The 26,718-nt window shown below is 41.9% G+C and overlaps 1 protein-coding gene across 36 annotated transcripts in view; it reads left to right on the top strand.

Moving 5' to 3' along the window:
• The window catches only part of NRCAM (neuronal cell adhesion molecule), a 316,248-nt gene that overhangs the window by 185,350 nt on the left and 104,180 nt on the right, over positions 1 to 26,718 (top strand). The window contains exons 3-4 of one of the 36 annotated variants that reach the window (XM_081079596.1): positions 10,702 to 10,821; positions 13,038 to 13,161. The exons of 33 other annotated variants lie outside the window; for them this stretch is intronic. The gene's annotated coding sequence lies outside the window, so the exon portion shown is untranslated. The remainder of the gene's footprint in view (positions 1 to 10,701; positions 10,822 to 13,037; positions 13,162 to 26,718) is intronic. 2 more of the 36 variants (XM_081079609.1, XM_081079608.1) reach the window with 2 other exon arrangements.

Here is a 26,718-nt window from a genome sequence, read left to right as displayed (position 1 = left end):
GGTGACCACCCTGAGCCCTAGATAACTTCTGCTTTGGGAAACCCCAGCCCAATTCACCACATGCGCTGTTCCAAACAAGCTGATCTTCACTGCCCTTAACACACAAATAGACACAGAGAAAAGCCATTGTAAACAGTGACACAGACCCTAGGTCTAAAAGCATAACCTTTGGCGAAGAAATAACTCATATCTCCTCCCACAAAAGGCAAATTATGCCTGCATCAAAGATAAAAATAGGCAAATTCCATAATATGGCCCATATGGTTAGTTATGTGGCATCTTTTTTAGTGAGGGAAACCTTCTCAACTTATTCTTCCTCACCTTACATCCTCCTCCTCCCCCAGCTCCCTTGGATTGCTGACTTACCCTGAGAAGTATGTAGAGAGTGGAGGTAGTAGTGGGGAAAGGTTCTAATGTAATTTAAACTGTCTGCCAACCTGAGAAAGGATTCATGTCTCCAATAAAATACACTGTTCAGCAAAGATGGAGGGATAGAATGAATGTGTGAATCCATGTAAAGTGAGCTAAAAATAAAAGTTCCTTATTGACTAAACTACTTGGCACAGAGAGACACACTGACAGTAACTGACTTACAGTTCTCTAAATATTATACCGATGTCCATGTGCCATTGAGGAGCCATCACTCATATATGCAATTTAATGTAAGAAAATGTTCTCAGTAAAGAGTCTGAATGAACAAACCTCTTTTAGGGTCATAAAAAGGTTCTACTTAGGACTTAAGATTTAAGAAAAATGTACTGGAAACTCACTATGTAACATGTGCCTAAAAATAAGAAAATTGACACATCTAATCCTATAGACACCAAAGTGGAGTGGGAAGAGTGTGGACCCTGCAGTAACATATACCTGGCTTTGAATCATGGTCCTGCCGTTTAATAGCTAAGTGTTGACAAAATGGGAAAAGTAATGCCTACTTCTCAGGATTCAGGAGGATTAAATAAAATAAGGTACATAGTGTACTTAGATGAATGTTTGATGCATATTAATCACTCAGTAAATACTTTCTCTTCCACCTTCAGCCTTTCCTTTTTTCTCTAGTCCTCCTTCTCCTCTTCTTCATCCTCCTGCCCTTCTTCTTTCTTCTTTCTCTCCTTCCTTTTTCCTCCTCCTCCTTCCTCCCCCCTCCTTCTTCTTCCTCCTTTCTCTTCCTCCTCCCTCTATTCCCATTGCTTGATTTGTCTCAGGGAGTGTTGTCCTGCTCAAAGGAATCGCCTCATTGACTCTCTGTCATCATATTCACTTTTGAGGTTAAATTTGATTTCTAAAATGGTCAGATGTCACTTACAACCAACACTGCCTGCGGACAGGGCTGGTGAGCGTTGCTCTGAAGCAGTGGTCTGTAAACTGCTGAAAACCCAGCCCTCCACCTGTTTGGTGTAGTCTGAGAGTTAAAAATGGTTGTTGTATTTTTCAGTTGTTGAAAAAAACCAGAAGAAGAATATTTCATGACTTGTGAAAATTACATGAAATTCAAATTTCAGTGTCTATAGTAAAGTTTTATTGGAACCCAACCATAAACAGTCTGCTTTTACACAAAAATGCCAGAGTTGAGTTGTTTCAGCAGAGCCTACAATATTTATTATCTGACCCTTTAGAGGAAACGTTTGATGATCCCTGTTTAAAGGAATGGAGCACATGTGAATTTTAATTTGGTTCTGAAGCCAGTTCTAAAAGGGGAGCTGCATGGTACAGGAGCTGCTGTTGCAGGGTTAGAATGAGATTGAGCTTTCCCAGTGACTTGTGGAGATCATTCAAGGAGATATGGTGGAGTTTTGAGAGAACTGCCTCCACACAGAAACAAAAAGTCATCTCTCTGCTCTTCTCATCATGCCATTACACTCCTGACAAAATTCAGTGAATGATAAGCATATACAAAGGAGTTTTGTTACTAGCTCCTCAATGCTTTTAGGCCATTTTATCTGTGAAGCAATCAGGGCACCAGTCTGGCAGAGAATGGTACAGCAGGGCTTCACTGAGACAATCCCTATGAATGCTTTGGACCTGCATTAGAAGATACCCAATAATGATGTCAGTGCGTCCCTTCTTCCAATTAGTCTGTTATTCTTGGGAAATCCATTGTCTTCTCTAAGCACACTGGGAATTTTATTGTATCTGTTTAGGAGAAAGACTGACCAGATTAAATATCCACCTTGAAACCCATTGTAAAGGTTTTTTTAGAAACACTGAAACCGATCACATATTCTTGATAGTACTCCCTGATGGAGCCAGTACTGGCATTTGTGAACAAATGCATATTGTTTTTTCAGTTAAATGCAAACAGCTATTCCTGGAAGAGTTAGTAGTGTAGTGTTTTGCTCTAAAGGAATGGGACTGGGTGAATAGGAAAGGGTAGAAGGTCGTTTTCTTTCCTGCAGCCATGTGGAAGACACGATGTGATCCGGTGTCCAGTGAGGTCGAGGGAGGAGACAGGAACAAAGCCCTCAGATGGAGTTAAAGCTCAGATGGTAGAACCAGACAAGCCAGTGAATGCACCAAGTAAATGAACACCGTTGTCTGTCGGTTGCATCGATGCTCCTGACTTCTAGTAGCATGTATTCCTCTCTTCTCTCACAGTCCCACCCCAGCCTATTGTTTACAACGCAGCTTCAGTCATTCAACAGTAGGTGAATGAGCCCCTCTCCCACACAACTCAGGGCTCATTATGTGCCAGGTCCTTGCTAAGTGCAGGAGACACAAAGCAGAACAAGAAGTATTTCCTGCCCTCCCCAGGGAGGGAGGCGCTTACAGGCTCCCAGTGGAGACAGAACTGTAACAAGGGTAGTGAAGTATGGTGGGCTCCTAATAGATGTCTGTGCTTGTGAAAATCTGTCCCTGGGGACGGACAAGTAAACCAACAGTTGCAGTTCACTATAAACCACAGGTTGGGCACAGAGGAAGGACATGTGGCTCAGAGCAAATGTCTGCAAAGGTTTCCAGGGAGAGGACTGAGACCTGAGGAATGAGAAGGGAGGAGCAAGCAGCAGGCAGGAGAAATCACATTTAGGAAGGCACGAAGATTGAAACAACTGCAGGCAGGTTGGAATGGCTAGAACCGCCCGTGTAAGTGGGAGGCGATCACATTAGACGTGAACCAGTGTGAAACCATAAGGGGTCATATGTGCCCAGCAGACAGTCTGGGCATAAACCTGGGAACCTTGGAAACCTGGCAGGGGAGTCACACAGTCAGAGTTTTGTAATGATACTCAGGATACTCAGGATTTTGTAATGAAGCCCTGTGGAGTATAGACTAGAGGGTATCTATGCTGGAGACAGGAAGCCTAGTTAGAGCTCTTAGGGTATGTAGATGGATGGTACCACATAGAGAAGGTGAAAAATAGAGAGAGATTGAGGAGAAAGACCCAGCTGAACTCGATGACTTCCTAAGGTGGGGAAGAAAGACAAAGAAGAGTGATGGCATATAGATCCAGCTTGGAGTCCAAACACATGAAGTAGATCACACACTGCACTTTTGTTATGTGAGAAATGAAGATAGGTTTGAGTAGGATTCTAGGACAAGAGACTTCAAAGAACTGTGATAGAATCTGGGGAGTGAGAGACATACAAGGTCTGACAAGTTCATGAATTTGTTGCAACGATGTTGCTGACCTTTTTTGGTATCAGAGGAATTATTCATTATGAATTTGTACCAACTGGACACACAGTTAACCAAGTTTACTGTCTGGAAGTGCTGAAAAGGCTGCTTGAAAAAGTTAGACGACCTGAACTTTTTGCCAACATTTCATGACTCTTGCATCACGGCAATAGACCAGCTCACACGGCACTGTCTGTGAGGGAGTTTTTAGCCAGTAAACAAATAACTGTATTGGAACACCCTCCCTACTCATCTGATCTGGCCCCCAATGACTTATTTATTTACCCGAAGAAAAAAGAAATAATGAAATGAAGACATTTTGATGACATTCAGGACATCAAGGGTAATATGACAACAGCTCTGATGGCCATTCCAGAAAAAAGAGTTCCAACATTGTTTTGAAGGGTGAACTAGGTGCTGGCATCAGGAGTACTTCGAAGGTGACTGTAGTGCTATTCAGCAATGAGGTATGTAGCACTTTTTCTAGGATGAGTTCATGAACTTAATTGTCCGACCTCATATATAAACATTAGTGAAGCACATTGTGGCTCCTGAGGGAGGAGAGTGCAGGAAGAGGGCAGCGAGTGGACAACAGTGCCACACACTGCAGAAAGGCCAGCTAAGGCTATGAAAGGAACTGTCATTCTACATCCCAAGGACCTCCAACTTACTCGTACACATGCAGGATTCTCCCAGAAGTGCTCCAACCTCCTTTTCCAAATGTTGCACCTTTTACTTCCTTTTGCTTCTGCCAAATTGAACTGTTCTTTTTCCTGTCTGTATTCCTCAATTTCCATATCCTTTTCTTTCACTGAAATGAATGCTTCAAAGTCTACATCAAATACCGTCTTCAATTTTGACAGAACGGGCACTGATCTCTCCTTTTCCTCTGTGATCGTAGCACTTTATCTGTGTGTTCCTGTGCCACAAATCAGTCACCTTCTACCTAATGTTATAATTACTCATGAAATTGCCCTCTTTCTGCTCAATTGAAAAGCACACAAATTATATTTGCAGAATACCTTTGGATTCAACTATTAGGTCATACTAGAAACATGTCATCTTTCACTGGTGGCTTAAAGAATCCTAAAACCAACCCCCACCACCAAAATTTTTTTTTTTCAGAAATTTAATCATTTGTGATATGAAGTAGTAAAGCTGACTTATAATATTCTTATATTGTTCATTTTCACAGACAGTTTTAAATTTGATTACAAAAAGCCAGTGTGCTAAGGGTATAGAGAACAGAGGACCGTTTGAAAACACTGGTCTCACACTTCACTGCACATTGGAATCACATGGGGAGTTTTCAAAACACAGACACTGATGCCTAGGTCCCACCCCCACAGCTTCTGACTTAATTGGTAAGGAGTGTGGCTTGGGTATTGGGAGTCTTCGTATCATCTCAAGGGGCTCTCATGAGCAGTAGAGTTTGAGAACCACTGTTTTTCAAGCTGATTAGCCTTTGAACTTTACATCTTTTGCTGGTGACTTATTCCTACATTGAAATCTGTTGCAATTAAAAAATGAGCAGAGGACTTGAATAGACATTTCTTCAAAGAGGATGTACAGATTGCCAATAGAGATATGAAAAGATGCTCAACATCACTGATCATCAGAGAAATGCAAATAAAAACCACAATGAGATACCACCTCACTCCTGTCAGAATGGCTAACCACAATAAATCAACAGACAATTAAGTGTTGGAGAGGATGTAGAGAAAAGGGAACCCTTGTGCACTGTTGGTGGGATTGCAAATTGGTGCAGCCACTATGGAAAACAGTATGGAGGTTCCTCAAAAAATTAAAAACAGAACAACCTTATGACCCAGTGTGGGGACAGAGCCCCAGAAAGCAGTTTCCAGACCCTCGGCCTCACATAGAAAGGTGCTGGCTCAGGTAGTAAATGGCCATTAACTGTGATCAGATGTCCATCAGCTGTGGCTAGTTGGCCGTCAGCTATAACCCGTAAGCCATTGGCCACTAATATAACTGCCGTGGCTAAGTTAGCAGAAAAAAGAATGGGGGCTAGCAGAAGATGGTGGCTGGGCTGGCAAGCACGGATTGCAGTTAGCACGGAGGAGTGCGGGTTGCAGATTGCAGAGAAGTGGACAGCAGGTTGCGAACAGTGTGGCTCCTGCTTCCTGTTCCTCCAGCCCAGCCGCCAGTGAGAATATATTGGTTTGACTCCCCTATCTATGGCTCCGTGGGTGTTCCTTTTTGGCCTCACCATGTCCTACGTTCTTATGTGGGGAGCAGGAGCTGAGACCCCACCTGCCGCCCCGCACGACAAATGGCGCAGCGAGCAGGGTCCCCTCCGCTATCCCTAATTTAATGGACGCTTGACTGTTTGAGAACATACCACCATGTAGTGGGACTGGCGGATGTTTGCTTTTGTGTCTTGACTGGCCGCCATTGATAATATGTAAGCACCTTGATGTGAGCCGCTGTTGTTCCAGCACGGTACCCCGAGAGGCCCAGAGAGAGTGGCAGTGCCCTGAGAGGCCCTGGCTGTGCCCGGGGAGACTGGTGGTACCCTAAGAAGCCCAGGAAGTCTGGCTGTGCCCAGAAGTACTGGTGGTGCCCTGAGAAACCCTGGCTGTGCCCAGGGAGACTGGTGGTACCCTAAGAAGCCCAGGAAGTCTGGCTGTACCCAGAAGTACTGGTGGTGCCCTGAGAAACCCTGGCTGTGCCCGGGGAGACTGGTGGTACCCTAAGAAGCCCAGGAAGTCTGGCTGTACCCAGAAGGACTGGTGGTGTCCTGAGAAACCCTGGCTGTGCACAGAGAGCCTGGCTGTGTCCAGGATATTGCATTCACCTCCAGGCTCCTTGCACAGGGACCCTCGCGAAAGATGCTTGTCGCTTAGATTGTGAGGTGAGACCCTGTAGGGGTGGAGTGTGGAGACAGAGCCCCAGAAAGCAGTTTCCAGGCTCTTGGCCTCACATAGAAAGGTGCTGGCTCGGGTAGTAAATGGCCATCAACTGTGATCGGATGGCCATCAGCTGTGGCTAGTTGGCCGTCAGCTATAACCCGTAAGCCATTGGCCACTAATATAACTGCCGTGGCTAAGTTAGCAGAAAAAAGAATGGGGGCTAGCAAGAAGATGGTGGCTGGGCTGGCAAGCACGGATTGCAGTTAGCACGGAGGAGTGCGGGTTGCAGATTGCAGAGAAGTGGACAGCAGGTTGCGAACAGTGTGGCTCCTGCTTCCTGTTCCTCCAGCCCAGCCGCCAGTGAGAATATATTGGTTTGACTCCCCCATCTATGGCTCCGTGGGTGTTCCTTGTCCTCACCATGTCCTGCGTTCTTATGTGGGGAGCGGGAGCTGAGACCCCGCCTGCCGCCCCACACGACACCCAGCAATTCTACTGCTAGGTATTCATCCAAAGAAATCTAAAATGCTAATTTGAAAAAAAAAATATGCACCCCTATGTTTACTACAGTGCTGTTCCCAACAGCCGAGATATGGAAACAACCAAAATGCCCACCAATAGACAATTGGATAAAGAAATTTATACAATGGAGTATTACTCTGTCATGAAAAAGAATGAAATCTTACCATTTGCAACAACATGGATGGACCTAGAGAATATTATGCCAAGCAAAATAAGGCAGATTGAGAAAGACAAATACCATATGATCTCACTTATATGTGGAATCTAAAGAACAGAATAAATGAACAAAAATCAGAAATAGACTCGTAGATCCAGAGAACAAACTGATGGTTGCTAGATTGTAGGGAGATTGGGAGGAATGGGTGAGAAAGGTGAAGGGATTAGGAAGCACAAATTGGTAGTTACAAAATAGTCACAAGAGTGTGAAATGCAGCATGGGGAATATAGTCAAAAATGTAAAACTGTGTATGGTGTCGGGTGGGTGCTGGACTTGACAGTGGGGGATAAGTTATGTGGATGCCTGGCCACTGAGCTGTATACCTGAAACTAGTATAAAATAGTATTGAATGTCAACTATAATTTAAAATACACAGACACACACACACATACACACACACACACACACACACAGACACGGGATGTGAAGTACATTGTAGGGAATATAATCAGTGGTATTGTAAAAGCTATCTACAGTGTCAGATGGGTAATAGACTTGGGGTTATCACTTTGTGAGGGTGTAAAAGTCTAATCATTATGTTGTTTTGTACACGTGAAAATAATAAAAAAAGAAATCTGTCTATATTTATAAAGCATAAAAATTTTTTAACTGTAATATACTCTCTCCCTCTCCCTCTTTCTCTTTCTCCCCTCTGCTCCGAAGCCAGGAGAGAACAATCCTGAAAGCATGACTGACAGTTTTTTTCTCTGCCAAGAGAAAACTGCCAAGCTCTTTTATAAATGTGTTTCATTGGCCAGTTGCCAACAAACAACAAAACCTTGGATACATAAAAATCTTTGTGCCTAACTTGATAGAAAATATATTTGGTTTTATACTGAAATTTTGAGGTATGTTAATGATATGAAGACCTCATATTAGCTCTGTTCTTAATAAGTTCCAGCTAGACAGAAATTCCTAATAAAAATATGTTGGTGAAGGCTACTGTCCAATTGTTATCTATCTCAAGTAGTCACATCTCCAGAAAACAGTGTATAAACTCTTTCTTTCTTAAGAGAAATGAAAGAGAATGAGAGAGAAGCCCTTAGGTGTCTGTCAGCTCATCCCAGACGTTAGTAAAGTACTCCAGCTTGTGTTTCATGGAGAAGTGATTTCCAGGTTAAAAATCATAGTTTTGGTCATTCCATTAGATGGTTGTCACGCGGAGCGGCATGCGGGGTCTCTCGTCCTGCTCCCCACATAAGAACACAGGACATGGTGAGGCCAAAAAGGAACACCCACAGAGCCATAGGCAGGGGAGTCACACCACTGTATTCTTGCTGGTGGCTGGGTTGGAGACACAGGAAGCAGGAGCCACACGATCCGCAATGCACCATCCACTTCTCTGCCAACCAACCTCACTTGCTAGCTGCAGTCCTCCTCTCTGCAATCTGTAATCCACACTCCACCACGCCACACCACTACACCACCACACTACACCACACTTGCTAGCTTAGCCACGGCAGTTATGTCAGTGGCTAATGGCTAACCGGTAACAGCCGATGGCCAACTAGCCACAGCTAATGGCCATCCAATCACAGTTGATAACCATCTACTACCAGAGCCAGCACCTTTCCACGTGAGGCCGAGAGCCTGGAAACTGCTCTCTGGGGCTCTGTCCCTACAATGGTATAGTAATGCCTTTTGTTCTTTATACTATACCTTGTTACACTACTAAGTGTTTATATAGATCCACTCTTTATAAGGAACTAGGCGTACTTAAAAGCACTAAGTAAATTATCTTACGTGGCTGCTGGAATTCATTTGATTGCTATTTAAGATATTTCATATTTTTATAATAGTTATTTTGAAGAAGCAGGACTGCAATGACATGGCAACTTTATTTTCACACGGCTGCCCCTGCACTCCTGCACTGTGGGGCCAGTTCTGATCCTGGAAGAAATCTCCAGATTTAGCCACTCATTTGTGTTTAATCAAAAGTCTTCCAGATGCTTGAATCCCCGAATCCCTCTCAGCTCTGTCATTATTATGTCCAGTTTCGTTTATTCTTCAAAACTGTCAACTTTATTCAAAACCAAAGCTTCGCACGTTCCCCAGTGGCAGCCGTTTCACACTGGTGTCTCCTGAGTTCTGCAGACACGTTCCCGGCCTCCCACCTCACAGCTGCCATGGGCTCCTTTACCTGCATTTTCCTGTGGGCAGATGATAACTTCTCCCTCGGCCCCTGGGCAGCCAGCTGCACCCTTCCAGCATCCTTTCAATTCCTCCCCAAGATCCAATTCAAATACTTCCTACCCCACGAAACAGTTTTGGTTCATAATCCCGAGATAACTTGCCTTTCTCTGAGCTCTCACGGCTTGTCGTGCCATTCCTGGACTGCTTACTGTTTATTCCTTGGAATATAGTTATTTACAGTACAGCTTCCTGTCTTATCTCCCCTTCTATATTCAAATATCCTTGAGAACTCTCATCATTCTTTTTATGCCTACAACGTACAGAATAAAAATAAAATATTAAAATTAAAATAAAGGCATTTACAAAATGTGTAGTTAGGTTATCACATTTAAAGTTAATATATTTATAAACAAGTGTATAATTGTAGACATGAAGAAATTGCTCAAGTGTTTGTTTAATTTTGTTCATTTCATCAGGTTGGGGGGGGAGTAGATTTGTGTTTTTATAGTTTTTTCACATATTTTAAAATGAAAACGTGCAATCATTTAATTTATTTAAAATATTTTAACTTGTTCCATGAAATAATTATCATATTTATCGTGTTACACCAAAGAGTAGACAGCAAATTACTTATTTCCTTTAGCGAGGAACCCATTTCTAAAGACTGTTGGGAGTTTAGAAGGATAGATTATTCATCATTTAATTTTCAAGTGTATTTAATGCCTCCATTTTTAGAGCTTTTAGCATAATAGCTCCATTGCTTCCATGTCTTCATGAGGAGGATAATTCATTATTTTGTTATCTTTGTTTGACCTACTGTTAGTGAGCATACAGACCAGACTAAAACACAGCTTATTAAATATTTAAGAAATCATATTAAGGTGGCATGTATCTCTTTATAACAGCTGCTAGCTGTATTGCCAAATCCTTTGTTTCATTAAGTAAAATACAACATTGTTATTCCCATCAATTCAGTTAAAAATGGACACGGCTCAGACTACTTTCAGTAGCAGCAAAAGGACTACACGTAGGAGTTATAGATTAACCTCATTGTGATTTTTTGAGCAAGTTCAATGAAAACTATGAAGTTGAGAGAGATTTGTATGCATTTGCTATTGTTTAGTGGGAGGGCTCCATTCCAACTCTTAACCATTCTGTGATTTCAATAGTTCTTTTTAAAAGGTAGTTGTAGCACAACTGACCTGCATCCGGTGTGTGTCAGGGAAGCTCTTCGGCATCCCAGGAATTCTCCTTAGCCAAAAAGGAGAGGCCTTTATGCCACATACTGAATGTCTCATTTCTTCCTCGCATATGAAACTCTGGCCTTTTCCTGCGTTTTGCAGATTGCCCTTCGTTCTGGTGAAAGGAGCTACAATTGCTGGAGCTTCAGTGCTTAGCAGCCCGATAGAAAAAACAATTGTATTTTGAGCTCCAGAGGAAAGGTAATGCTGAATCTACTGAAGGTGAGAGGAGGCCAGTCTTTAACCCACAGGGTTCTGCTGGGGTCTTTTCATCCTAATCTTTTAAAATTATACTTACTGTTAAGTTGTTTGATATAATAATTACCTGGAGAGCCCTAAGGCTTTTGGTTTTGATAGTAAATGTTGGCACTGTTGCTGTTGAAGCTGAGGATGCAGCTGAAAGGTGAGATGCCAGTGTTTATTCTCAGATTACCCTCCCACCAAATTACAAATAAAATTTGTCTCCTTTAAGAAGCATAAAAATGGTGGTGCAAAAATCTCCCTGTGGGGGAGGGCATGAGTCTCCCCCACCTCCAAATTCACAGACAGAAAAAATATAATGTTTTTCTGTATTTACATATATACAGTATACTTTTTTATATTTTAAGAACACAAGTGTTTAAAAGCATGTGACACAAACTGTAGCAATTGTGAAACACAAGCCAGGGTTCTATTTGATTTGGGAGTGTGGAAATTTTTTTGTACTTTTTCATGTAGATAGGAAATAAAAGCAAAGAAAATAAAATTAATAAAAACTATGGTTAATGTCAAAAAAAATTCTACCACTGTCACACTCAAGTAATCAGTTTCTGTCCCAATTTTTTTTAGTCATGCTACACTTAGGCCAGGATGTCCACCCAGATTAGCACCGACTATCTAATCTGTTTACCTTACACTCTTTATTCAAATGGTTATTTCCCTATTGTCTGACATAATGGGCAGCAGACAGGCATTATAAACAGGCAGCCCTCTTTCAATACCTCTGCGTCTTACTCACTGTATGGCATTAGCAAGCTACCACCACTCTCTGAGCCTCAGTTTCTTCATCTGTAAAATGAGAATGCAAGTTCATGATTCCTTTTCTGGAAACTTGGGCCCTGATGAGTTTTAGAATTCAGGATTTTGTAGCCTTTTTATTTTAGAAAGATAACACAGTGCAAGTACAAATGTTATATAACAACCCCAGTGGGGTCTGCAGCAGCATCCTATAATCAAATATGTTAGTAATTCTGCAGTAAAATGTGCAGATGGTCATGCTTAGTGGGATAAAGTGTATAAACAGGTCAGACTTGTCACCAAAACTTGCATTTTCAGAAATTTTGGAAAAGTGTAACTGTACTAACAGTTTCTTTGAGGATATACATATTTGTTCAGAAAATAGCAGGGGATCCACCAATGGTAGCTATTGTTATTATTAGAATTAATGGCAGATAATGTGGATTTCATCTCTTAAACAAATTGGAATGTGAATAAAAGAATTCTACTCAACATATACCTCTTGTTCCCGTTGGGTTTTATAAGACACCATTACAGTACTTCTAAAAATGGTGATGAAAAAAAAAAACATGGTGGTGAAAATATTCATAAGAGGCCATAAATACTTTCTTGAGTAATTTTAGACCTATATATGTTACTGGGCTCTGAGATGATTGATAAGATCAGAATTATAGATTTAGAACAGGAAATGAGATTTCCATCGCATACAGTTAAAATTAGCACCAAGACATTTTTAGCTTTTCCTTTTTTTGCCATAATTCTTACTGGAGAGGTAAAATCAATCATTTCACTAGCTCAGCTAGTGTCTGAACACTCTAAAGTGAGTTATGTTTATCCATGCTAACTTTTGCTTGCTAGCTTATGCTTGATGTGACCTTAGACCAGCAGCTTTCAGCTCACTGGTGTTCCAGAATCAGTGTGAGGTGTCTCATAAAATCTTTTACCAGTAATAAAGTACCAGAGTTTGTGAATTATTTAATTAAAAAATAAATGAGTGGTATTTCAGGTTAGCCTATGATAATGTCTCTCAGATTTCCTTAGATTCTGATATGCTTTCTAAAATGAAAGAAAAAGAGAAGCCATTGTACAGGAGTGTCTTTTTGTTTTCCAGGAATTTTTAAAATTTTTCAATTATAGTTGACAGACAAAATTATGTTAGTTTCAGGTGTACAGCATAGTGATTACACACTTAAACAATTTATGAAGTGATCAGCCCAATAAATCTAGTACCCTTCTGACATGATACATAGTTATTACAATATTATTGACTATATTCCTTATTTTACATCTCAATAACTATTTTGTAACTGCCAATTTGTACTTCTTAATCCCTTTCCTGTTTTCAGTCACTCCCAACCCCCTCCCAGTTGGCAACCATCAAAATGTTCTATGTATCTATGAATTTGTTTTTGTTTTGTATGTTTGTTTATTTTGTTCTTTAGATTCCACATATAGGTGAAATCATATGGCATTTGTCTTTCCCTGTCTGACTTACTCCACTCAGAACAATACCCTCTAGGTTAATCAACGTTGTTGCAGATGGCAAGATTTCAAACTTTTTTATGGGTGAGTAATATTCCATTATATAGATGTACCATCTCTTCTTTATCCATTCTTCCATCAACAGACACCCAGGCTGCCTCCACATCTTGGCCATTGTAAACAATGCTGCAATGAACATATGGGTGCACATGTCCCCTCAAAGTAGTTTTCTTCAGATAAATACCCAGAAATGGGATTACTGGGTCCTTTTGTCTCTTGTTATAGCCTTTGTTTTGAAGTCTATTTTGTCTGGTATAAGTATTGCTATCCCAGTTTTTATTTATTTTTTATTCCATTTTCATGAAGTATCTTTTTCCATCTCTTTACTTTCAGTCTGTGTGTATATTTTGATCTAAAGGGAGTCTCTTATAGGCAGCATATGTAAGGGTCTTGTTTTCTTATCCATTCAACCACCCTTTGTTTTTCAACTGGAGCATTTAATCCATTTACATTTAAAGTAATTGTTGGAAGATATGTAGTTATTGCATTTGATTATTCATATTCTTGATTTCTTTTTTTTTTTTTGTCTTAAAGTAGTCCCTCTAATATTCCTTGTAATACTGGTTTGGTGTTGATTAACTCCTTTTCTTGTCTGGGAAGCTCTTTATCTGCCTTTCTTTTCTAAGTGGTAGCTTTGCTGGGCAGAGTAATCTTGGTTGTATGCCCTTGCTTTTACATCACTTTGAATATTTTGCACCACTCCCTTCTGGCCTGCAAAGTTTCTGTTGAGAAATCAGCTGACAGTCTTATGGGAGCTCGCTTGTAGGTAACTAACTGCTTTTCTCTTGCTGCTTTTCAGATTCTCTGTCTTTAACCTTTGGCATTTTAATTATAATGTGTCTTGGTGTGAGCCTCTTTGGGTTCATCTTGTTTGGGACACTCTGTGCTTTGTGGGCTTGTATGTCTATTTCCTTTCCCAGGATAAGGATGTTTTCCATCGTTATTTCTTCAAATAGGTTTTCATTTCCTTGTGCTCTCTTTTCTCCTTCTGGTACCCCTATAATGCTTAATGTTGTCCCAGAGACCCCTTAAACTGTCCTCATTGATTTTTATTCTTTCTTCCTTTTGCTATTCTGATTGGGTGTTTTAGACTACCTTAACTTATAGATCACTGATTCGATCCTCTCCTTGATTGAATCAACTGTTGATTCCCTCTAAAGTATTCTTTATCTCAGTTACTGTATTCTTCATTTGTGACTGGTTCTTTTTTTATGTTTTCTATCTTTGTTGAGGTACTCACTGTCATTGAGCATTCTTATAACCAGTATTTTGAACTCTGCATCCAGTAGAGTGCTTGTCTCTATTTTGTTTAGTTCTTTTTTCTGGAGTTTCGTCCTGTTCTTTCATCTGGGGCATGTTTCTTTGTCTTATCATTTTTCTGTCTCCTTATGTTTGTTTCTATGTATTAGGTATGTCTCCCAGTCTTAGTAGAGTGGCCTTATGTAGTTGGTGTCCTCATTCTCCCTGGTCACCTGAGCTGGGTGCTCCAGGTGTATCCCGTATGTGGGTTGTTTGTGCTTTCCTGTTGTAGTTGAGCCTTGGTTGCTGTTTGCATGTGAATGGGAGGGATTGACCCTTGGACTGATTGGTTGTGATGACTAGCTGTGATTACAGTGTAGGAGCTGCTGTGCAAGGACTGACCCAATGGAAGAGTATTCACTTTAGTAGGGCTCTAGTGCCTGTCCAGTCTGCCCATTGGGTGTATCTTCCTGTGGAGACAGAGCCCCAGAGAGCAGTTTCCAGGCTTTCAGCCTCACATAGAAAGGTGCTGGCTCGGGTAGTAGATAGATGGTCATCAGCTGTGACTAGTAGGCCATTGGCTGTTACCGGTTAGCCATTAGCCACTGATATAACTGCCATGGCTAAGCTAGCAAAGGGTGGTTTAGTGGCGTGGTGTGGTGGAATGTGGATTATGGGTTGCAGGGAGGTGGACTGCAGCTAGCAAGTGAGGTTGGTTGGCAGAGACAGGTGGATGGCGGGTTGCGGATTATGTGGCTCCTGCAACCCAGCCGCCAGTGAGACTATAGTGGTGTGACTCCCCTATCTATGGCTCCGTGGGTGTGCCTTTTTGGCCTCACCATGTCCTGCATTCTTATGTGGGGAGCGGGACCAGAGACCCTGCAGACTGCCCCGCATGACACTTCTCTAAGGTGGCCAGATGATACTCCGGCTCAGTCTGAAGCTACCCACCAGATGTGCTGGCCCTGGGGCCTCCTGGGAGGGGCCCTGCTGCAAGGGGCCCTGCTGCAGGCCAAGTTCAGCTGCAGCTCGTTCCCTTCCCACGGCCACCTGACATGAGCTTCAAAGCAATCCACATATGGCCACCCTCTATGCTGGGCTTGGTTGTGCCTCAAAAGGCCAAGCCATGAACCGAGACCAGGTGTCACTTTTGCCAGCCTTGATGTTGCTCAGCAAGAGGTATAGGGCACACTGAGGCCAGATGCTGCTTGTTAGGGTTTTGTGAATCTTTGAGAGATTTTAGGAAAGTCCACAGCGTGAACCAAGACAGGCCATTTGTATGGAAAAGCCACTGGAAGCTGTTGGAGTGTGCCCCAAAATTGGGTGGGGTGGACTCTTAGGGAATCACCAGGGTGAGGCAAACAGTGTTTGTTGGGTTAACTGAGATATGGTGGCCCCCTGCGTCTATACACTGGGAAAGGAGAGGGCTCGACAAAGAAGAAATGGATTCTATCAGCACTTCTGCCTGGGAGAAAGCTGCCCCTACAGCCCTCACCCTGTAGCCAGACAAATCAGTTCTTCCTGGTATGTCCCAGGCACCTTTCAAGCTGCTGCCCCAGAGCGGGAGCTCAGAGTGAGTATGTCCATCAGTGAGAAAATCTGCACAAAGGCCCGTTAAGTGGAACACCTGGGACTTCAGCTGCCCTCTGTATAACTCAGCCACAATCTCTGCTGGTTTTCACAGCCAGAAGTTGTGGGGACTTCTCTTCCCAGTACCAGAATTCTTGGCTGGGGAGCGTACGGTGGGGCTGGGACCCCTCGTTCCTCTGAGGGTACCTCTGCCACTGAGATATCTCTCCTGAATTTTAACCGTCACACGTGGGTGTGGGAGAAGTCTGTTCTGGGTCTCTGCCCTTCCTACCAGTCTCGAGGTAGCTTCTTCTGTATGTTTTTATTTGTAGGACTTCTGTTCAACTAGACTTCAGGCAATTCTCAATGATGATTGTTCTGTAATTTAGTTGTAATTCTGATGTGGTTTTGATAGGAGGATAGCATGGTGTTTACTTATTCCACCATCTTGACTGGAAATATAAGAGTGTGTCTTGAACAAATGTTACATATCATGTCCTGACAGGAGAACTTTTTTTGTCTTTTGAGAACCTCTTTTCTAGTATATCTGCCTATTAATCAAAGTATGTAGATTGTAATCTTTTTTAAGTATGTGTTTTATGTTACATTTTGAAAGATTAATTTTTAAAAATCCTTTCTGGCAACTGCTTGGTTTTTTTATTATTGTAAAATATACGTAACATGAAACTTCCCATTTTATCCATTTTTAAGTGTACAGTTCTGTGGCATTAATTAAATTCACATTGTTGTGCAACCACCACCACCATCCATCACCAGAAATTTTTTTATCTTCCCCAACTGAAACTCTGTACTCATTAAACATTTAACTCCCCATTCCTCCCTCACCCTAGCTCCTAGCAACCACCATGCCACTTTCTGTCTCTAAGAATTTGACTACTCTAGGTACCTCATAAAAGTGGAATCATACGTTTTTTCCTTTTATGACTGGCATATTTCACTTAGCATAATGTCTTCAAGATGCATTCATGTTATAGGATCATCTGTCAGGATTTCCTTCCTTTTTAGGCTGAATAATATTTCATTGTATGTATATATACCCATTTCATTTATCTGTTTATCCTTTGATGGACACATACATGGCCTCCACCTTTTGGCTATTGTGAATAGTGCTGCTATGAACACAGTTGTGGACATGTCTGATCTTGAAATAGTATAGTTATCACTTGTGTGTACAGAGGTGTTCATTTTACCTTAAAAATAAGTCTGTTAATATGCTAATTTGGCTGTTTAAAGTCTTAGTAGCAGAAGTTCAGCATAAATTGCAGTTTTAAATTTAAGATTTAACTGTATAACCCTGATATTAACCTGTTGCCTAACTGTGAATTATTAAGGTGCCAGCCTCTATATGAAGAGAGCCTTAAAAAGGAGGTGGCTGGTCTTTTCTGACTAAGAGGCCATGCAAGAGAATTACCGTGTAGTTTTCTTATGGCAGGCTCTGAAGACCATTTTTAACCACAGAATCAAGGATGTACCAGAGAGGAAAGTGGTTGGTTTTCCTATTGAATTATTTTTGAGTCTCAAACTTACTTCTTATTTTGCTGCCTTTTCCGATATGACAGTCCTTCAAGTAACTAAACAAATAATCTCCTTACAAAATAAGAATAATGAAGATTTTTGAAATGGGAAAAACTATTATTTTCCAAGCTAATGGTAGGTTGTGAAGATAAGAGAAGATTTCTTTCACTGAAATATTTTAAACTCTAACAGAGTAAAGAATCAATGTCTCTTTCAGAGGTAAAATCAGATAATACAGTAAGTAGAGTATGGTTGTTATGTCAGGAAACCTTGCTAAGATTTCCAGCACAGTCATATATAGCTTTTATATGGCTATAAAATTTTATTTATTCTTTTCTACTCCTACAAGTGCTATGGTGATAAAGGCTAGATCCTGCAGGTATAGGATGAAACAGCATCTGGGTCCTATTTTTGATTTTAATAAAAATTCTAGTTTACTTTCAGTCCAATTTATTTTATTTTCAGCTTAATTTTTAAATTATGATTATTTGAATATGTAGGCCTTTGATTATTTACCTTTGATTATTTAATTATTAATCATTAAAATTTTGCCTAACTTTGAATTCATTATCTTTTCAATGGGTTCCTCCTGACAGATACGTAATTGTGCCATGTTTGAGTTGTGTACCTTGTAGGAGACATGTCCCTTTCTTCTTATGACATACAGACAATCTCCCCATCACACTCTCCTACCTCTCAGTCAGATCTTTCCTTCATCCTGTCTGGGATAAAATTGTGACCCAAAACAGACCTCTGTTCTCACAGCATTTGCCATCTTCTAAAGGGCAGAGGGACACTAGCCAAATAAGCACACTACATTTGTACAATTACAAACTAAAACGACAGCTATGAAGAAAAGAGAGATGTTTAAAAAGGAGGTTGTAGACCATACACAGACAAACACACTCTAACACAATGCCATGCTGAGCCAGATTGGAGGCTGAGGCAAAAGGAAAAATCAGTAATGTTGATCGCGTTTTTATTTCAATTTTTTGATATTTGGTCAGATCGGTGTTTTGCCTTAATTTGTTTTTTCAAATACTACATTAAGGTATTATTTATCTTGATTACTGAATTTTTGGGTGCTCCTTCAATTTTATACCTAAGGCAGTGCCTCACTCACCTCACCCCAGGCCCAGCCCTGCTCCAAAGCCAAACTACCTGAGTTCAAGTCCTGGTTTTGCCAATCACTAGTTGTGTGGCATTGGGCAAGTTGCTTGTACTATGCACCTCAGTTTGCTCATCTGTAAAGTGGGGATAATAATAACAACCTTCTAAAGGTTGTTAGGATTAAAATAAATTAATGTTTGTAAAACAGTGGAGAAGTGCCTGGCACAAAGTACTGCCTGAACTTAAAACATGTAATAAAAGAAGATGCCTCTAGATTGTTTCAGGTACTGAATGAGTCATTATGAGTTAGATCCCATATGTCTGAATTCACCAGGCTGCCATCAGTGGGTTTCCAACTCCTCAGCGTATTTGCTAAATTTGCACATACACTCTGAACAGTCTCATAGCTAATGTGGTTATATATGTTAAAAGTGAGGCACTTGCTCATTGCATTTCCTCTTCCCCCTGTCATTGTTTTTTAACTCTTAAATAATAGGGAGATGGTGGGGGATTGTGTCCACCATCACCCTCAGACAATGACATCTTTTCGGCATTTTCAGACACATGGGCCACTCCAGGGGTTTGTGTTTTTCTCACACTGATTTTATGCCAGCCATCTCTGCATGATTGCAGTGTTGGTTTATGTGCTGCTGAGATAAGCACCACCTTCTGATTCTTACCCTCACTTCCTAACGAGTTTCTTTTGTAGTTCTTTTGGAGAACTGTGCACAAATAAACATACCAATCCATTGTTAGGGTCCCCACTTGTAAAATCCACTGCTTCTTTTCCTGTCTGTGGGGAAAGTCATAGTTTTCTGCTAGCATTTATTTCTAGTGCATTTTAAATTCCACTCATGGTGATTCTACAAAGTCTAACACGCTTCTTTTTTATTCATGTAAAAGCACTTTTTTGAAGACAATATTTCACCCTTATCTCTTATGGCAAAGGTGTTATGTTTATACTTTAACAGTATAAAGAGCATACAAAAAAAATCCTAATTTTAAAAGTGAAGAAAGGCATTGTAAATTAACTTTACTTATTCAAGATATTCATATGAAAATGGCTAAATACAAGTTTCAATTTTTAAAATAACATGTGCGTTAATTTATTTCATAAGACTGTGGCAACTGTGTGAGATAAGCAGGAATTATCTGTACAGAATTCTGGTCACGGGTAATATTTTTGCTAAAGCAGATTCTATGTATGAACATAATAAGTGCCCTTGGGAAATAATGTTATGCCATGGAAGAAACGAGCTTTGTCTCCAAGTAAATAAATGGATTCTTTCCTATTTTACCCTCAAGCTTTGAATTAACAATTTGTAGAAAGAGGGCCACTGGATTGGAATTAGCATTCTCCTTTGATGAACTCTGTTCATATTCTGTCTTAGATTATACGTTCATGTAAGTATCTTTCTGTCTCTTACAAAGAACTCAAATAAGCCCAATTTTAAACGCAGTGCTCCAATTCAAATAATAAATCATTAAGAAATGAAAATGTTTCCCTTTAAGGGTGACGTTTTGTAATCACACTTATTACAACTTGGTTAAATTTAGAGCATTTGTAGTAAAACCCTAAATGACTTTTTAAAGTAGAATGACTTTATATAAATAAATGTGACCACAAGTCATTATTTACATTTACATTCTCTCTGGAAGCCATGGGATTCGCAGGACCCACGAGCCTTGCCTGAAAGCATGAGGTTGCCTGTTGAAAGAGTATTGCTATATTACATGGCCAAACAGTGTGCCTTTTTGCCACAGTAAGCAGCGGCAAAATTAAAGGATTGATGGGTGAAAATTCTCCTCGGGTCCCTGGCACATCTTGTAAGCAGAGGCACTGGTTACCCTTTGTTGCAGACTCTCTTTTTGATGATGTTTGTATAGTGAACAGCCTCAGAAGGCAAAGAAAATGTTTCCCTTTAGAGCAAAGGATGGGCATGCTTACTGCCCATTATAAAAGATTTGGGTTCCCTAAGAATGGAGTTCCTCTTGCGTAATTCATTCTGCTATGTGCATAAGTATCACCTGGCCTTCTTTAACACCCTGTAAGAATTGGAACCTGGGGCACCAGGGTAAGAAAATACTGATACTCTGGATACTCTGGCGATTGCTATTGCTGTATGTTATTAAGTTGTGTCTTTGGCCCAGAAGTCTTGTGTCCTCTACAGGCATCTATAAAACTGTAGCAAGCTAACATTTTAGCTTGTGAATGAGGTAAAATCTCCAATGCTTTACACTTATTGACAGGAATGACCATTAAAAGACAGATAAAGATGATAGCCTTTTTTATTCTCTCTGCATGTGATCCCAAGTGGATGATGGTAGGTTTAGAGATAGCATGGACTGAAGTGTAGTATATGGATAGAGCACTGCATCCAATTCGAAGGTGTGTGAGTTGCAGAGAATAACTGGTATTTCTCAAAAACTATAGGAGATTGTCTTGTCATGAAGACTTTGTGCACCTAGCGAAAAGAAGGATGCTGGATCTGATTTGGACTTTGTCACTTTTGGCTCAGATTCTCAAGAAAAACATTATCTAAATTTACCTAGAGAGCATGCCTGTGCAGTGACTGCTTCCTCGTGAAGATAGTGGCTAGCCACAAGCCTCATACCATAACAAGAGCTCATTTCAGCCATCATGCCCAGGCCTCACCCTGCCAGGATGCCAAAGTCTACATTGTTATGAGTGATGTGATACCAACATTTCATCAAATCCACTTTCCTACTGTGGACACGCCTTTAAGAAATGGTCCTGCTAGACTAGACGGAATTTCGTATACTTCGCTCAAAATGCTTAGGTTGAGACCACACCATCCTGAATAGGAGAGCCGGCAGGTAGCCTTTCTGTTAGCTGTTAACTCACCAGAAAGAATGCTAAAGGATTTTTGCATTCCATTCCGATGAAGGCCCAAATTGTCGATTTCTATGTGCTTGGCATATAAAATGATGGGAGAGATAAAAGGACTTCACCTAATAGAGATAATAATAAAAAAGTAAGAGGAGTCTCCATGACTTTGTTTTTCACAAACAGCCAAAGAGGTTTATTTCTTCATTATTAATTGAGGTTGGCCAACATTTGGCACTGGTCAACATGGCACTGGTGCAGCCACGACCCTACCCCACGCCCGCCACTGCCAATTGGCTCACGATGGCTGGGAGTCTAAACCTATTTGCTTCCTCTCCGTAAGTGCTTATGATGATTCAATAAGTTTGAGAATCAGAAAGCTCCATTAAAAACAATGATGTGGAGAAATCTTACAAAGAACACTGTGAAATGGCACTTCTGATACATAAGAGAAAATGTTTTAAAACGCATGCAAGATGTTAAGAATTGAAAATGGGAAATTTCAAAAAAAACAATGAAAACCAGATTAGATGTATGAGAAAGGAATATTTCAAATGATTTAAACAATTCAGAAGTATCCAAAATGCTGAATATTATTCTAGCACTCTCATGACTACTGTTTTTCTCATTCATCAGTTTTCTTCTCTAACAGGTAAGCTTTCATTGGCTGCTAACCATCAGTGGTGCAATTTAGGGTAAAAGATATTGCAAATAAGAAAGGCATGATTTAAAGAGAACTTCTCTGATCAGAGTACAAATGCACCAGTTAACTCTTGAAGAATCGCATAGTTTTTTGTGAACTCTGCTAAGCATCTGTGAAACTTTATGTTAAGAAGCCTTTATTTGTTAATTATAATACCTAACTCAGAGAACTTCTGTGAAGATCAAATAAAGTAATGTGTGCAAATTTCTTAGCACAGACAGAACCTGGCACATAATAAATGATCAGTAAGTGTTCACTATTATTATAGGGAAGGAACAGTTTAAAATGAGCACTTTCAACATGGAATTTCCAGAAGGAAGCCAAATTCTGCTGTGTAATTTGGAAAATATAAAATAGAGGTCAGGTGTGAACCTGTTTCCTAGGAAGTGATGGGGAAAGATAAGGAGGACTCTATCCACTTGCTAAACTGGATCAAATTGGGGTAGGTCTCAACAGAGATGTTCTGTGAAATTATCTGTGTCTCCCAGAGGGAAACTGGTGACCGCAAGGTCACCTGCCAGGACACTGACTCGAGGGAGAGGACATGAATGAGCCCTTCCACCAGGGCCAGTGACATCCCATTACTTCTGTCAGGTTGATTGCAAGATCCAGAAGAACTGTGTAAAACACTAGAGTTCAATAGATGATAAAGGAAGGGATAATCAGGAGTGTGCCATGGGTAGTGTCACATGTAGAAAGGTTTCCTTTCAAATGCAGCTATATCCCCTGAAGCCCTGTGTGAGCCTTGGCTGCTACACATTCAGCTCTGAACGTCTTTCAGAAGGTGGGTCTGAAATGAACCATCAGCTGTTGGAGGTTATCCAGGTGCCACCATTGACCCGGGAGTACCTGATGAAGCTGCAGGCCCAGGTGTCTCAGTCTCGCTCAAGCAAATGTAAAGTCGACATTCACTACCTGTCTGAGAGGAGATCCCCATTGTTTATCTGCTGTTGGAGAGTAGAAGAGGTGTTGAGATCATTGCTTTTTCATTATACCTTGCCTGGAGAGAGAGAGAATAACTTTTCTTCCCCCACAAAAGCCATAGAATTAGAAACCTAGAAACTGAATGATGGCTTGGTGCAATTAATCAGAGTGGAAACAGACTCTAATTTCTGATTCAGAGAGGACATCCCAGGGAAAGAGAGTTACACTTGTTTATTACAGGAACACAGAAGTGGTCTTTGTTTTTTGTCCTAACTCAGGAGAAGACCATAAGAAACAATGGGTTGCCATTAGGAGGCTAATAAATACAGCCACTGTATAAACAGTTGATGCCAGTTAGTTAAATGTGGCATCATTCACTGTGGAGCTTGAATACGTCTCAGAAATAACCGTTTGTTACAGCGGTTGGACCATTTTTGGAGTGATCATTTCAAGTAAAGCTAGAAGAATAATCCTGGTTTTGGTGACACAACCAGGAAATCCTTAAAATCCTTGTGATTGTTCCAAGAGCCCCAGTTGTGCATTATCTTTTTCAATTAAACCAAAAAACATGTAACTCTGCTTTCAGGGTATATAGGCATAATTGGACATGAAATCATGCAGCATTAAATACGTCTTCCTAGATAAATGAAAAAAGAGCTTTACACAGAAAGAAGCAAAGAAGATGCTAAGCTCTGTTATATTTTTATATACGTAGCATTACATGGAGCAGTGGTACTACAGTGTGTTTTAGAAATAGTAGGCAATGCAATGGGGAAAGACTGCATCCGGGCCAGGTCACTTTCAGCTGTCTAACATGTGTTCCTCACTGATGGCACCCACCCAACACGAACAGGAGCTTTTCTGATTAAGTCATCCCATCGCCCGTGAGCCGAGCTCTGTGGAGTGGGTCATTCATGGGGATGAATGACTTCTGGTTCCTTACGTGGTTTCTGCGTGACAGTTGTGCTCGTGGCAGGGGTAAGGGCTTCCGAGAAACACTCCATGATTTGAGGCAATTACACAGCCTGGTTCATGGTTGGGAATTGCTAGCACCTGCCAGATGGTGCTGGCAGGAAGTGGGCACTCGGCAAGCCTGTGTCAGCCCTGCCTGCGGAAGAAGCTCCGAGTAAGGGCACTGAAGTGAACTGCAGTCAGCTCCTCTGCTCCTTTGCACCTGGTAGTGAAGAGGCCAGGCTGTTGTGTCATTCATGCACACAGTTTCTTTCCTTCTAACCTTTGGAGTTCGTGCTTTCTCATCCCCACAATGGGGGAAAACGGACATTAGTTCTCATTTCCACCAAAAACTGAAAAAGGAAAGGAATGGAATTGTCTCTGAAACTGTTTCCTCCTGGTGTAAAGAGGATAACAAGGAAACTGACACAAGGCCTGGCACACAAATACTCATGGAGTAGCTCTTCCCGTTTTCCCCATTAGCCTTGGGAAAAAGAGACAGACCATTGCAGTTCAGGAGTCCTCGTGTGGGGTGTGGGTACTCCAAGGGGCCAGTCATGGCTGTTGTACTCCTGGAGCACGAATCCAGGATTTGAGACTTTGCAAGTCCTATCTAAGACTGCACCTGCTTGTCTTAGCCTAGTGTGGGGACAGAGCCCCAGAAAGCAGTTTCCAGGCTCTCGGCCTCATGTGGAGAGGTGCTGGCTCAGATAGTGGATGGCCGTCAGCTGTGGCTAGTTGGCCATCAGCTGTAGCCGTTAAGCCATTGGTCACTGATATAACTGCCGCGGCTACAGAGGGGAGCCGAGGAGAGTGAAGGAGGAGACTGAAGGAGACTAAGGAGAGTCGAGGAGAGTTGGTCGGTTGGCAGCAAAGCGGACAGCAGATCGCACGTCGTGTAAACCCAGCCTCCAGTGAGACCATAGAGGTATGACTTCCCTACCTATGGCTCCGTGGGTGTTCCTTTTTGGCCTCACCATGTCCTGTGTTCTTATGTGGGGAGCGGGAGCAGAGACCCCGCAGGCCGCCCCGCCGGACACCGCACACGACAACTAGGGTCCCTCCAAAACTGAGCCAGAGACCAAAACTTGTGCACAGGTAGTTTGTTTGGAAGTACCATCTCAGGGAATGGAAATGCAGGACAGGGGAGTGACACAGAGAAAGGGGGAAAGCCAACACAAGGATGCACTGGCTGTTTCTTCCGCACAGGACCTGTGAGGGGGCTTCAGAAATGCATCTCAGAGCTGTCTGCCAGGGGATAAAAACGGGGTGCATTTATTCACTGGGGCCCATTCGTCAAGAGTGGCCCCACAGCACTTACTCCCTGGTCCTGCTGGGCTGTGCCTGCCTCAGTGCACAGTGGATTCCTGGACTGTTGAGCCACAGAGTACAGCTGCCCAGGACAGGAAGCAAGCAATCCCTTAGGAGGGACGAGGTGTGGCTGGTATCCAGGTGCTCAAAGCCTGCGGGGAAACAGGCCCCTAACAGCTGTGGCTGAAGTACAAGGAGCGACTGAGGGTTTGGGTGCAGAAAAGGGGTAACTACACCAGCTCTCATGGGAATGCCTTTTTTGTCCTCCTGCCTAGATGGAAGGGGCTGAAAGAAATAATTTCTTGGAGTGTCTTTGGCCTTTCAAGTCTATGATTCTTGAAGATGAAAAAATAACTTGCTGAAAATGTCTTGATTAATAGAATGTGAATGGACATCACAAATCTCAGCAATAGCATTTATTCTCCAGAAGACATCTGCTAGCTATAGACAGGTATGGCGCAAGACAGAGTTATACCCAGTGTCTACCTGGCACCCGAGCGGGCTGTTGTGACATACACCGAACACATCAGTGCTCAGGCTCTGGAGAAAATCTGGTGACAAGCCAACTTTTGATGGTTAGTACTGGGACCCTTATCTGGGCCTCGAGCGGTTTTTATGATTTAGAAAACCTTATTAAAGGTGAAACTTTGGAAGGGACGCCAGGCTGGTTTTGTTAACCTGAGATTTAAGGCGAGGGCATGGAAGATCTTTCAAAGTAAACTCGCCTCCAGGCGAAACGATAAAGTAGGTTAGGTTTGCTTTCAGCCCCTCTCTGCCCACCAGTCCCCCTAACATCGCCACTCACTTTCCCTGCATTGCATTCACCCTTTGGGAACTAGCACCCCCCAGGAGCTCAGATGCCTCTACACTGTCAATCAGAAGATTTTTACTGATGCTCACTCACCATGTACCTAGAACGCTGCCGGGAATCAAGTGTGGGAACAGCGCGCGTTGTAAATCTGCCCCAGATGTCTTACCCTCTGGGGCCTAAGTCCTGCCCACGACGGCTAGATCATTTGAAAGATAAATGTATATACATCGTGCCTGACATCTGTTATGCTTCACTTAGAGCCTCCTGGCCTCCTCGACTCTTGTGGGCTTTGCATGGGCTCTGACCAACTTTGCACCAATATACTTCTCACCTCCAACTCAAGGCTTCTGCAAGGATCCACTGGGTACCCATGCCATGGAATGTACCATCGGGAGATGACCTGGATAAATTATCCAGAGCCTGGATAAATTCTCCCTCCTTTGCCCACTGCATCCTAGGGCTGGTCTGAGCGGCAGTGTATACAGCTTTGAGGGGGTGGGCTGTGGATTGAACACAGTTGTTCTCAGCAGCTCAGTGTACTTTCCATATAAGCACTCCTTTCTTCTCAGCTTCTTTCCC

The sequence above is a fragment of the Rhinolophus hipposideros genome (genome assembly GCF_964194185.1).
Source record: "Rhinolophus hipposideros genome assembly, chromosome: 18".
Classification (NCBI taxonomy): Eukaryota; Metazoa; Chordata; class Mammalia; order Chiroptera; family Rhinolophidae; genus Rhinolophus; species Rhinolophus hipposideros.
The sequence above is the reverse complement of the archived record's forward strand: the minus strand, read 5'-3'. Positions and strand labels throughout refer to the sequence as shown.